The sequence below is a fragment of the Dufourea novaeangliae genome, unplaced genomic scaffold (genome assembly GCF_001272555.1).
Source record: "Dufourea novaeangliae isolate 0120121106 unplaced genomic scaffold, ASM127255v1 scaffold21, whole genome shotgun sequence".
Lineage (NCBI taxonomy): Eukaryota > Metazoa > Arthropoda > Insecta > Hymenoptera > Halictidae > Dufourea > Dufourea novaeangliae.
In genome coordinates this window covers 4209085-4223045 of record NW_015373910.1, presented here as the reverse complement: position 1 = coordinate 4223045, position 13961 = coordinate 4209085, and the positions used below count along the sequence as shown (strand labels likewise).

The window sequence follows — 13961 nt, the reverse complement described above, 5'->3', positions numbered from 1 at the left end:
CTAGTATCAACAGAGAAAATAAACTCCTACGATTGCCCCTGTCTTTATAAAATATTTTAGAGACTTTTATTCTGCATAAAAATCCGCAGTCTATAATGACCCAATAACATCGGAGCGTCCTAAAAGTGTTAACAGCCTAGGATTCAGTCAGATCGAAGTATACCCATCTTGGCCTGGACATCTTCTCAGCAGCGCAATAATACCATATCGTCGAATAGCAAGGTCTGACGATCTAGTTCCCCAGATATCCGACGACTGGCAAACGTGCCGGGAGTGTTTGAGAATCGTCGAGTGGCGGACGTTGGCGACTGAGAGATCGATAATTCTTGCAACTTGCCACCCCCTCCTTCGATTCCCCGGTTACGAAGACGCGTCCCCGACGATCGACGATCGTAAACGCGCGGTCGTCGTTCCAACGTCGAAAGATATTCGGAGAAGGCTCGAGCCATGATCACAGTGCACGTCAACGAACTCCGTGCGCCGGTTGGTCGAGGATCGTATTATACGCGGGTGGAACATTATTCGGGCATATGGTAGCTACCACCGTCTCGCTCGCTCCTAGAACGGTTTCACCTGCCCCATCCGAAACTCTTTATCCTTGCGGGTGTGTTCTTCCTTTTTTTTTTCTTCCTGTATTTTTTACCTCCTCCTTTCACGACCGATACTTTCTTCGAGGCATAAGGGAGGCCTCGGTCAGGTTCGCTGACCCCATGAACGAGAACCCTTTCGTCCCGTTGTTCGCATCTTCCAACGGCCGATGAACCCCGATTTCCACCCGATTCTGTTGCTTCCAGTTCCTCTACCCCCAGGGCTCTCCCTAAGTTCCACGTTACCTTCAGACCGGGATCAACGTTCTCTTCGTATTCGTGGCCCGTTTAAATTGCATCCTGCCATCGACTCTTAACCTTCTTGTAGAATATCAATTAGCATGAGACCTGTAGGAACGATCCTGGGTGAGAGGATCTGGTGCAGAGTCTCGTTCTCTGACTCTCTGGTCTTTCGTTTCTTTTTTTCTTCTTGTTTTCGGTCGTTGGTCTTCACGGAGTCATTGGGTGTACGCAAGCTCTAATTTCGCGCTGGGGCTTGGTCATTTTTCTGGCGGGACTTAGCTAGAAGCGTAATTTATTCCCGATGCCTGATGAGACCCATTGTTGCGGGCGGCCGTGGCTGGGCTCCTTCGAGTGAAGGGGGTGAAAACGAGCCAACGGAAGGGGGGGGGAGGAGGAGTGAAGTCGGTTGGGGTAGAAGGGTCGGAGAAAAACGGACGAGGAATTATGTAAGACACCGGAAGGAAGGAGTGTACACGGCACACCGGCCCCCTTGTTCTGGCACATCCGTCCGAGTGGTAACGATCGTTCCTGGATGCAGGACAAGATCCCGCGAACCCTTTCCTCCTTCCAGGCGACTGTAACCAGGACGAGAACGACGACGATTCTCGCCACTTAACGGGCATTTCGTCGAGACCTTTTTTTTTTTCTTTCTTCTCCCTTCAACCCTAGCCTTAGCTCTGTCGTCGTGGAGGCAGCGGCAGACTTCGGGTCATTAGGCAGATGGGGGTAAAAAGGGGTAAAAATTAATGTCTCAGAACGAACGTTCGGCCTGTCGAGTGGCCCCGGAGCCTGGCTCCTGATGGCACTCGTGTCTTTACGATTTTTCATCGCGAGCCATTTGTTCGGTGTGTAGGAGACTTCGAAACGGCCCCGACAATCCCCTTCGAGCTCGACTGCCGTCTTTAGTCATGGATCTCGTATGTTGGCACGAAGTTCCGTCGAGATGTTTGGATTTGTTCGATTTTCTTTTGAAGAAATTGCTCGAAAAATACGCGAAATTGCTCCCTCCCCGTGAATATGAAATAGGTCACTAGGTGGATAATGAGCGGCGATTAGGGTGGAAAGACAAATGGAGATATCTGCCACCTGCTATTGACAGCGGCTCCGAGTTCTCCGTTCGATTCAACGACCAAACTCGTTTCCGGCTTACTGACGCTCAAAGAAACCATCCAGTCGAATCTTTCGGTGAGAACGGGGTTGCGAACGGCGACAAAGACAAGCCCTCCCCATCGTGGACCATTTTTATTCCCGTTGTGTCAATCGACTTCTGTACCGATGCGTTCGGTTTCTTCGTCTTGAGCCTCGTGCCTTTTATTCCAGTTTGTGGGGAGTCTCGATTGTCTCGCGCAGAAGCCAGGGATTTTGTCAGATTTTCGTCATCTCTTTTTGGACGATCGGGGACATCCACGGTTTTCGACGAAATCTCCCTAACTGAGCAGATCCTGGTGACCGATTTAATTCTTGGACTGCGAACCAATCTTCAAAACTTCAGGTTCTCTAAAAATATTTAGACACTACTATTTAATTTTTATTTGTCAAACTTTATATACAGGGACAGCGTTTTTCTCCTATTTTTTACTATTGTAAAGGCATATTACTACGTCGTCCGACATCAAAATATTAAATAAAAAGTAGTGTACATCATAGTATACCCTGATTGCATTATATATGTAACTACCATAGTACAGACAAAACTTTTTCCACGTAGTTATAAATCAAAGGATAACAACCAGACACCAAGAGGTGCCAGAACCAATAAAAATCTCATTATTCAACATTTTGTGGCGTACCGCTCCGTTGCACTGGACCACTTAAATGTCCATCAACGTCGTATACAGTGCAGACGACGCTCGTTTCTCTGAGGAAATCGCGAATAAAAGGGTTAATATTCCCTAGGTGACTCGAACTACATAAATCTGGACTTTAAAAAAGGAACACGAAAGGAAATTCGCAGTATTTATGGGATGACCTGATAAGTGGTCGCAAGTTTTTAAGCCTGTTCAACGGTCCAGGGCGAGCCTTTTCTGCTCTGTCTCTGTGTGTATGTGTGTATATATAATACGTGTCAGGAGCGTATAACTCGAGTGTCGCACACACACAAGGCTGCGCCCGAAGTTTCTAACGTAAGACGGGCCCGGAGAGCTGTTCCCGTATGCCGTATGGCGTTTCTGCGTTGCCTCCCACACATGCCGTGTAGAAAGTTTACTAGATGGAAATCTATATCTTATTTTACGGCCGGCCGTGCTCAATATTCTTGACCCCGCCGGGGCCCCCCGACTGCCCGATACAAATGGTCCCGCGTAAATCTTCTCTTTCCTCCACCGGGCCGCGGCGAATTCGTTACAGAAAAAAAAGAAAGAACGAGAACCGTGTAATAAGCCGCCGGGACGGTAGAAAGTATCGGTAACGAGGCGATCCTCGGCGGGAAAATTCGTCCCGGAATATTATAAAATAGTAACGATTGCATTCCGCTCTTGATATTCCACACTGCAGGAATATAGATGAGAGCTTCTATGGTTTTTTTAGGTCGAGGATTTTTAGATTTTCGGGTGGGTACAAGTTTCAGTTTAAGGGAGAATTCTGTGAGGTTTATTTTGGTTTTGGTTGTTGAATGCGAAAGGGAGATGGGCAAATTCATTATTTAGATGAAGAGTTTCGAGTAGTAAATAAAAAAGCACTTCGTCATTTTGAAGAGTTTCGAGTAATGAATAAAAAAGCACTTCGTCATTTTGAAGAGTTTCGAGTAATGAATAAAAAAGCACTTCGTCATTTTTAAGCATTTTAACGTGGAAATTCCAATTTTTATAATAAAATAATACTTCCTCTTAAATGAGTGTCGACTCATTCGAAATCGGCTATCGTAAATATCACAGTTCCAAAGGCAATTACATTCTTCGAAATGTATAGGAAAGTGCCAAGTGACGATTATGAAAAAATTACTGAAATTTTGTAACATGATTCGCTAACTCCCCCCGGAGAACACCCTCCCTTGATAGATCGTCTGGTCCCAGAAGGAAAGAGTACAACCGTGTGGTATCGATAGCTCTCAGCTAGAAGAAAAGTAATAGTTTAACGGCGACCCCGTGGAATTAGTTTGCGGGAAATTATTGCTCACGTTGCCGCGGCGAAGGAGGCAGTATCCTTAACCTACAGACCGGTTCCTGCGGCCGAAGCGTGATCGTGCGCTCCACGTTGAAGATCGTACCTGGATTTTCTGCAGGCAAAGAAAAAAGAAAGAAAAAAAAAATACCGTCGCTTGCTTTCGTGCCAGCTTAGAAAGTCAATCTAGATTTCGTAGACCGTTTACCGCGTGCGAGTACACATTAGATAGAGAACTGGTATGAAGCCGAGATTGCAGCCTTCTGGTGGTACGCTTACACAGTGCTATCAACCGTGTATCTTGTCCTTAACTGGCGAAAATACTTTTTCCTAGTCCCGGGTCACTTCGTGTATTTTTAGACGATCGTTCCTGTCACACTTTTCCCTGTTTCGTTATTTTTGTTTGCCCATTATTCGTGCCTTCGCACGGGAGCGACAGGATACTCGATTTGGGTGATGGACAGTTACTCTGTAAAATCTTTGGCTCTTAGGAAAAACGACGCTCGTCACAATTTCAAAAGGTTTCAGGTTAGGCATTCAGCTGTAGAATGTAGGATTAATGTATTTATGAGGAAAAGATGTATGAAAGCAAATTTTATACGCTCAGAAAAATAATGAAATTTCGACGAAGTTTAATATTTAATTCGTACGCATTAGGTAAAGCAAGGTAACTCTACAAAATTAAATAGTGGAGAAACCAAAATTTGGAAAATCCGACGGTTACTCGGTTTTTATTTTTTGCGATATTAATCTGCTTGTACTATAACTTATTTTGTATAAAATGAAGCAAAGAGAATTATATTCTATATTTTCATTTTTTGTGTTTTCAACCACAGAAATAAGGTATTTGTTCTTTACGTTTCTTTTTACGTTTTGTTTTATCATTTTATAATTCGCCAGAAGAAAAAGTGGTCAAATTCAGTATAGTATGCAAATTTATATGAATACACGGTAAATTCAGTTTATTTTGAGTGGATGTTATAAATAAAAAAATTAAGAAAATAGACTGAATTAGGTTTCGTGAGGTTTGAAACGATTAAGGAAGTAAATATAAAGACAAATTTTTCTATATAGAATTCCGGTTTCCTTCGAAATGTGTCGGAGCTTTTCGGTCATTCTGTTTGACGTCATAGATCTTTTATGGCACTATGCGGCTTTGATTTACACATAATTTATATTCTGTAAGTGTGTTACTCTTTAACGGACGCTTATGCAACTTCACATTCTTCTGGATCGGTTTACGATAACAGGAAATAACGTTGGAACTTACAAACCTAGCGAACGGTGTATTTGTAAAATGATAAAGATTCCGTCTGAAACTTCATTAACGTTCTCATTCTGTTTTGTTTAATTGCATCTTACATAATTCCATCGAATCCCTACTACGACCTACACAACATTTTTAGACATCTACAAATACAGCCAGAACGTTGCCAAGTATTCCCCAAAAATATCTTTTCAAATTTCAAACCTAATAAATTCCTAAATGGATAACAAACATTTTGCTCTTTGAAACGATCTTCCGAATCTTATCCTAGAATTTACAATTTGGCGCCACGTATTTTCACCCCCGTGACTCTCCTGTCTAGTGATTCGTTTCAGAAGCAAATAAAATCGGGTTACAGGAGGGTTAAGAGCACGAGGAGCGTCTGTTCGTATCGCGAGAAAGTTGGTCGGCCCACGTTTCCGTCCCCTGGCTGCGAAAGTAAGTCAGTAATGCGAAAGGGTTGAAGTTTCGTCGATTCCAAGGGAGGTCAGGGGGGGAGGGGGTGCCGAAAGAGTGGCGCCCCTTTAAGAATTTTAAAAGATATTCACGTCGACGAAACGATGCTCGGCCCCGTTTACCCGAGGAACGAAATTATGATCGACCTGCTCGTTTGTACGGGGCTCGGAGACTTTAATTAAGAATCTTTCGTCTTTCTTCCTGTTTTACAGCGCATTTTTGGCCACTGGTCTGATTTAGAGCTTGAAAAGTGCATGCTTGTTCATTTTCCTTTTTATGAACGGCGGAACACTTATTGGCCGCGAGTGCATCTCGGATTCTATTCTATATCAGTAAACCGAGCGCGATAAGATAAACTCGTAGGAGAAAAAAAAATATCACTCTCATGGCAACAATCTGCGAGCGTAGTGCAGATTTACGCGCTTCTGAAAAACTAATAGCTCGACGTGAATATCGCTGAAAGAATATTACACTGGTGAAATATTTTATTTTACGGACGAAACAATGCTTGGTAGGAATTTTTCACGTGTACACTTTTAACAATTCAGCAGAAAAAATTATCCTTTTTAATTTGTAATTATTAAGTCGTCGAAGATTTTTTCTCTGGTCCGTTTCAACGATAATTCTTGAAACGAAGAGTCTTTCGAAGTTACCGATCAATTAATCAATTTTTTCCGGGATATTCCTCGAAAAATAGAGAAGAAGCGAGACACGTGGCTTGCGAAATTCGTCGGAATAGACCGGCTGTTCTTCACGCGGATCTATCAACAAGGTTCCGAGCAAACATCGCGGAAAGATTGCTTATCTGGGATCGCGAACGGTACACAATGACAATAAAATGGTCGTCGAAAGGTGACCTTAGAAAAAAAAAAAACACGACGTGGCGTTTTGCGTTCGTAAAAACGAACGTGATGTTCGTCGACCGATCCGCCCTTGTGTAACAACTGTGGCCCCCCTCGTGTGTAATGCCGAAAAAAGGAACGTGAGTTGGCGTACCAAAAAAAAAAAAAGAAAAAAGAAAGAATGAAGGGACAATTGGACCCTCGTTGTGCACGCGGTTCGGTTCGTGAAGAAACAACAAAACAAAAGAAAAAAAACGAGGAGGAAAGAAAGAAGAGTAGGTCGAGGAGGAAAAAAAAGCGTAGGCGTATATCGACGGGCCATCATCATCCCCCCGCCCCCACGTGAGTGTGCGTTCCGCGTGGACCCTATTCAAATTAACCCTCACGGAAAAAAAAGCATCACCGCGGAAGGGTTCGTCGAAAATTAGAATAGATCAGTTCCTATTCTCCCCACCCCATCCTTCCCTTGTCTACTATATACTCGGTTGTGCTCGTCGATCTATGCATATGCGGCATGACTACGTTCATTTTCTGGCAGGCCATACGGTATCTTCGACTTTTAATTATCCTTACCTTTTACCTTTTAACGGTTTAATTGCCTTTCTCCTCGCTATCGGGGGGGGGGGGGGGGGAATAGGATTTTCTGACCGTTACCTCGCGTCTCTCTGTCTCTCTCTCTCTCTGTGTATCCTCGATATCGTTTATGGTCGGTAACTCGTTCCGAGGATACCGTCTCGACGATGCTTTTTCGCGGAATAATTCAGTTAACCCTACTCCATCTGCGAACAGCGTACGCGTGTATAGACTGGAAAATGTACCTCGAATGTCTCGTGTATAATTCGGACCGGACAGTGACCGTAAGGATTATTGCCTGTTGGATCGTTTATTTAACCTTTTAACGGTCGGACTTCTAAAAAGATAAAGCAACTAAATTCTTCACTTTTATATCGGAATAAAAATTGTAAAAGGACAGAGAAAATGTATTGTGATAACATTTTAATCATCGTTATAAGAGTGTACTGACAAGTCATTTTGACTTGTATATATGTTCTATCTCGTTATTTTAAGGTCGAAAATATCGATATTAAACAGACCTATTTTTATTTTTTCTTTAGTTTTGGAGGGAATACTTGAATTTATCAACTGCAAATCTATTTTATATCAGTGAAACTGATTAAAATTACATATTAACCTGCATCAGAATTTAACGGCCTTTTAAAATGAATGTAGCACCGATGCAAACGGTCAAAAATTTAGTTAACCCTTGCTAATCAGCTTACAAACGTTTGACTGTATTCAGAAAGATACAAGTGTCACGAAAGTTTCGAAGTCACAACGGTGTCACGGAGGATCGAAGATTGAAAGAGGCTCTTCAACAACGCTGGTCCTCGAACTTTGATCAGTTACTTGCCTCTGCCCCCTGGAATCAAAGCGTCGCGTTGTCGCGTAATCGCGAGTTCCAGTGTTCAGTCCCCTATGCTCGCGATCGGATCAATCGGGGAAAATCACCAGTGTCGTTTCGGCGCCGAAATCCTATGCACAGTAGGGGAGGGAAAACGCCCGAATCGCGGCGATTTTGATATACGAATAATTCTGCCAGAAAGGGCGGTCCCGGGCGGGCGGGAGGAGGGGCAAACTAATATTAGGATTAATATCGCTCGTTAAAATATTTACGATACCCAGATACGGGTAAGTTGATTAGCTCGTATTACGGGAATTAATTAAGCAACGCCCTACCGAAGGCTACCACGTAAACGAGCTCGTATTCGATCGATTTCGCCCAAACCTACAAGGGGGGGAAGAAAATAAAAATAAAAAAAAAACAAATGCGTCGATCGATTGGTTCATTGTTAGAATTCGAAACGGAAGGTAGGAAAACAAATTATATCTCGCAGGGAACAAGACGTTTCTCGTCTGTACACCTTCTCAAAGAGTTTTTCCAGACGCACGGTTCGTTGCTTTTGTTTAATCTTTCATTCCGCGTCATTTGTGATGAAGGGCTGGCGGCGGAGGGGATTGGGGGGGGGCGTTCTTTCCGCTTTGATTTTTCTCGAGACGTCTGGCCAGAGACATTCCGTCGCATAAATTCTTAACTGGGTGAAATTAGCGAATTAAAAGTGAGGGGGTGGAGGGAAAAAGCTCGAAGGAGGACGACGAAAGAAGCACGAAAATGGGGGTTGGACGAGAGGAGAGACCTCGACTCGGGCCCTGTCACGAAGTCACCATTGGCCAGAACGGTAAAAGGACGTCGTGACTCTGATTTCTAGATTATTTTCACCCCTGTTTTTTTTTTATTTCGTCTTCGTCGCATCGAACACCCCCATTCCTACTGTGCATACGGGATACGCGAGCTATTCCGAGAGAGCATGGAGCAGAGCTTCATCTCAAAGGGGACCCCGGTTAATTTTTATTCATGCGCCGACGATACGGCAATTTTTCGCTCAGTCTTAACCGGGCTTTAAAATTGTCCGGTCAATTTCGCTCCGAGCGGACGTGCTCCTTTTTTCAAACGCGACCATCGCTCGAAAGGGGTTGACTTTCATCCCTTCCATCGCCACCCTCGACTCCCTTGCGACTCCCGTGACCGTTTGTATCGGTGTTAATGGACCTGTCTCTTGGATTTAATGTCCGTTAACGGCAACATCGTTATTGCTCGGTGGAATTTTCATATTTCATCGTGTTGTTCTTCGAGTCTACCGTTTTATTGGCTGAAGTGTGATCGTTCGAGAGGAAATCAACGAATTTCCGATGAACGATCGTATTCAGTCGTACTTCAGGCTTGGAGCAGTGAATTTTTGTTCGTTTAACACTTTGCTTTACCATTTTCTTTACGTCTGTTTATTTAGATTAACTCTTTGAATACTATGGGCAACTATAGTCCCTCGTGTCTACAATTTAACATCTAAATATACGAAAGCATTACCAGCTTCTGTATAGCGCCAAAATACACATGTGGTTCGTACATGGACGTATCGAAAGGGTTAAATAAATAACTTAACCAACCCACCAAATGATACTAACCCCCGCCATTTGGATACGCATGACCCGTTCAAAATAAAAAAAAAAATAAACAATTCCACCCTCCCCCGTCGATCCACCGAATCACCATCGAAAGCTAAACGCGACCGCTGCTGGTAGCGATCAGGAAAACCGATTAAATTCGCAGCATCAGGGAAGGGGGGTCATTAGATTTCACCCCATGAAAATCGAGTTTTCCCTCGTTGCCGAAGGGATAATCTTTGGTAGCCTCTGACCCGTGTGTTGCATACGAACAGCTCTCTCTCTCTCTCTGTGTCGCCCGTTCGAACAAGCTCTCTCGAATACGTGCAGGCGATTTATTAGGCTGCGTCCCCACACATGTGTACGTGTACTATACACCACGTGTGTCGGTGAAATGTGCAACGCGCGACGTCGACGTTCGGCAGCAGCGCAACGGGGCCAGAGAAGGGTGGCCGACGGCGGTGTGCGCGTGCGACGACGGTGGCGGCGCGTAACTTCGGTTCCATTATTGAGCGATCGGGCGATCGAAAAATTCCCGCGCTTTTTCGCGCGCGAACCAACCGAGTGGGGCGAGCCGACCTGCGATTGGTCGGTCGGCGCAGTCACCCTCGTACGCTCGGTGGCTGGACGACGATGGAAGGGGGAGAATAGAGGGAGGGATGGACTGTACACCCTCGGCAGGTATTTGTCTAGGCTGCAGCTATTGACCAGCTATCGATATCGTGGACACTCACCGATATTATATTCGCCATCCTTCGTTTCTACCACCCTCGCCCCAACATTTCTCGCTCCCACCCCCTCTCCCCTTGTCGCCTGGTTCTCCACTCCCTCTGTCCAATTCCCTCCCGTTCCTCCCATTTGTGTCGCCCAACCACCGTTCGTTTCTCGTTTTGCCTGGCCATTGCAGCGTGCAGCGGAGTTCAGCCTCGAATTTCGGTTAATGAATTATACGCGGGACCGTTGCAAATTTTATGGCCCTGCTATTACTGTACATGTATACATATATTTGTGTATAGATATTAATTGTATATTCATATACGTACATATGTATGTATATGTATATTATGCGTTTCAGGGAAATTCGTTGTAAACCACCCACCCTACAAACGCACGCTGGATTGCGATCGAACGATGGGTTGGGTCGGGGGGTGGCAAGCGAGCCCGATAAATTTCCGCCGATTTTTGACCATCGACCGGCCCGGCCAATCGGCGCCCACCAACGCTTAATACACTCTCGGGATCTCTCGCCGCGGACGGAAACGGGAAATCAATATGGCACGCGAATCCGGCTGCCGCGGATCGTGTGCGGTGCCGTTTACGGGCGAAAACAACGGGCGATCCGCGGGTTTCGGAATCCGAAAGGAATGCTCGGCCGCGAGCGCGGCGATTTTTCAGCGGCGAGAAAGCGGCGTGCCGTGGATCGTTGAACGTCGTGAGCACGGGAGAAGGGGGTTAGGGAAGTTGGAATGGAATATCGTTTGGGGATGAATTTCGTGATCGAGAGAATTCGTGGATTGGAGCGTTCGATGGAACGATTTGTCACGTTTTTTTTTTGTTTTTTTTTTTCTGAATCGATGGACCTTGAATAAGCACACCCCCAACCATCATATCCTGTTGTTTAACCCTTGAGGACACGGACCGTGAATAGGTCATTTCTTTTTTCGTGGTGTTAAAAGGCAGCAGGCATTTTGTTTTATCTCTTAATTTAACGATCTTCTAGTTTTAATGGTTGAGACTTTGGGTGAACAAACATTTTTTGAATAAAGAGTTTAGAGAAATGGAAGACTTCTACGTACCGGTGGAGTACGGAATATGCATGTCATTGAAAGTTAAAACAGAGATGGGCAATTTCATTATTTAGATAAAAAATTCCGAATAACAAATAAAAGATAAAAAAATTATTTAACGATTTTTATCAATCTTAGTAATTTCAATTTCTGTAATAAAATAACATTTCTTCTTGAACGAGTAGACACTTAGCAAACAGTTATTTAATTCACGAACTGTTTAAAGGTCAGGATGACCATATCAGATATTAAATAAAAGGTGCAAGTATTAAATAAATCTAATTTTTCCGTGTCAAATATTTATTAACATTATTCCCCTTTGAAATTCGACGTTGACAGTTACAAAATCTCTTAAGTGTTCATTAATTGCTGCGCTTATCTATTGCTTGTCACCACATAATTATTCGACTATAAAATTGTGCCGATCTCTGGTTTAAAACGTTTCATCGATGAAGACACGGAACCCACCCCCGTAAGCGGCCGCCGCGTGCATGCGATAGACGCCGCGTACACCGAACGTTAGCCTGAAGTACCAGCCGCAGAGAGCGGGAGAGGGGGGGGAGTAGCGGCCTGTATGTACGTGGGAAGGGTGATTATTAATGTAAGGGGTGGTCGAGCAGTAGTTACTTGCTCGTCGGGGGTAGTCGTCGAAAGGGACGCGAAGGGGTTGAAACGAGCCCAAGCGAAATCAACGTCCACCCTTCTGTCTCTTCTTCTATTTTTTTCTTCACTCCTCCCTCGTTAAACACGGTCAAGGAACACGGCTTCTAAATGTATTTTTCATTCCGTGAACCACCCCCGTTCCCCATATTACTATTGTTAATCCCCCGTGATCGTTTCCCAGGTTAGAAAATTGGTTTTTCCCGAGCGATGATTTTCCAAAGGAATGTTTTCTTAAGAATCGACCTTACGTAGCTGCTCTCGGAAATCGAAGCTCTCCAGCGAACGTCTCGATTAAATAGCTCGCATACCGACGGAGGTTTCGAGGTTTTTTTTTCTTCGTTTTCTTTTTCATCCCCTGGACCTAGCAGAAGATATCTTGGAGATGAACGAGACTATTCCAAGGGCGGTCCAGTCGTACGCTGACCGTGCCCCGCTTCGCCAGGCTAATACCTTCCGATTGACTACGCTCATCCCTTAATGAAATTCTTTCTACCCGGGCGCGACCCGTTTGCTTGCTCGATCGTCGACCGGCTTCGTTGTTTTTTGCCGTCGAATTTTCTCATTATTACAAGCTCTCTCCCACCCACCCCTCACCCCCTAGATACCCTGTTCCTTCGTTATTACCGTCACTGTTATTCTTAGAGGCGGGGCACGGTCGCTGAATTCGATCGTTCAGCGAAACTCACGTGAATCAAACCTACCCCCTCCACCCTTAGATTGATACAGCAAGTTTATGTATATGATTGCGAGCATATAATATGTACGACGCAACGTGCTCAGTCAACGGTGTCTTGGAAACCACGGTTGTCCCGTCGAATGGCCACGAGGCATTGAGCAATCGATCGCAGCGCGTAGCATTAAAATTGGCCACAATCGGAACGCACGATCGCGCCGAGCGCCGATCATAATAGTATATTAATTTATTGATTATCGAGTCGGGCAGCGCGACGCGATGCGGTATTCATAGAATTTACTATCGGTCCGGGGCACACTGAATGCATGCATTAAGCCAGCCCCCCTCCCTCCACTTCCCCCAGGTTTGACTGGGCGACTTCGACTCTGCGAGAGATCGCCAGTTTCGGAGAAAATAGCTTGTAACAGTTTACGTGGGACACTCTGTATGTAGAGGGTGTCTAGTGCCCCCTGATAGCATTTAACTTTTGTTTGAAACATTTTTTAATATTGTCAATAGTTTCAGAGATACTCGAGTAAGTCGATTTAAATAGGACACCCTGTATATATACAGGGTAGACCACGTATCGTGATCACCTTAGATTATTCTATTGTTAGTTCGATCGAAAATTGTACATGCATGCTTAACCATCAGTGCAGACATCATAAATAGAACTAAGCAGTTGTTTCTTAACCGTTTATGCGAGTGTATTGCAGCTGATGGACACAATTTTGAACATCGTTTTAATTAAGGTAAATGATATTTTCTTAATTGGCTTAAAAGAAAAAGAATCATTTGTTATGACGTTTGTCGAATTCGTCTCAGTATCCGCTAAAAGATGGGCGAAGGTGAATTATAGGTTTTTCTATAAAAACCTGACGATGACCTTGAAAACTGAAAAAAAACAGTTGACAAAAAATTTGGCACAATCATCACAATAAAATTTCGATCGAGCAACTACCAGTAGAATAATGTAAGTTGATCACGTTTCGTGGTTCACCCTGTATATATTTCATTTAGGAATGTGGTTTGACTCATGATTATATATAGTGTTTTTCATTCTGTTTGTCTACGTTTTATCGTCTATTGTGTAATTGCTTCGATGGTTAATGTAAATTCTTATTGGCAAGAAGCAGGATTATTTAATTCAAGGTATTATTAGATCGTTGTAGAAGAAATGGTGTTTCTTTTTTTTTTTTAGAATCATTTCTAGAAGACACGTAGTTGGTGTAAGAACTTGTATAATCAATTGGAACAGTTCTTTTACGTACTTTTACCGTTTTATCGTGACTCATTGGCTTGTTTCCCGAGGTCACAGATTGCACGGACTTTTTCGCGTGCCTT

General features: G+C 44.1%; 1 protein-coding gene across 1 annotated transcript in view; it reads right to left on the bottom strand.

Moving 5' to 3' along the window:
• Window positions 1–13961, bottom strand: part of LOC107193909 (zinc finger protein rotund-like) — an 89676-nt gene that overhangs the window by 24688 nt on the left and 51027 nt on the right. The window lies entirely within an intron of this gene.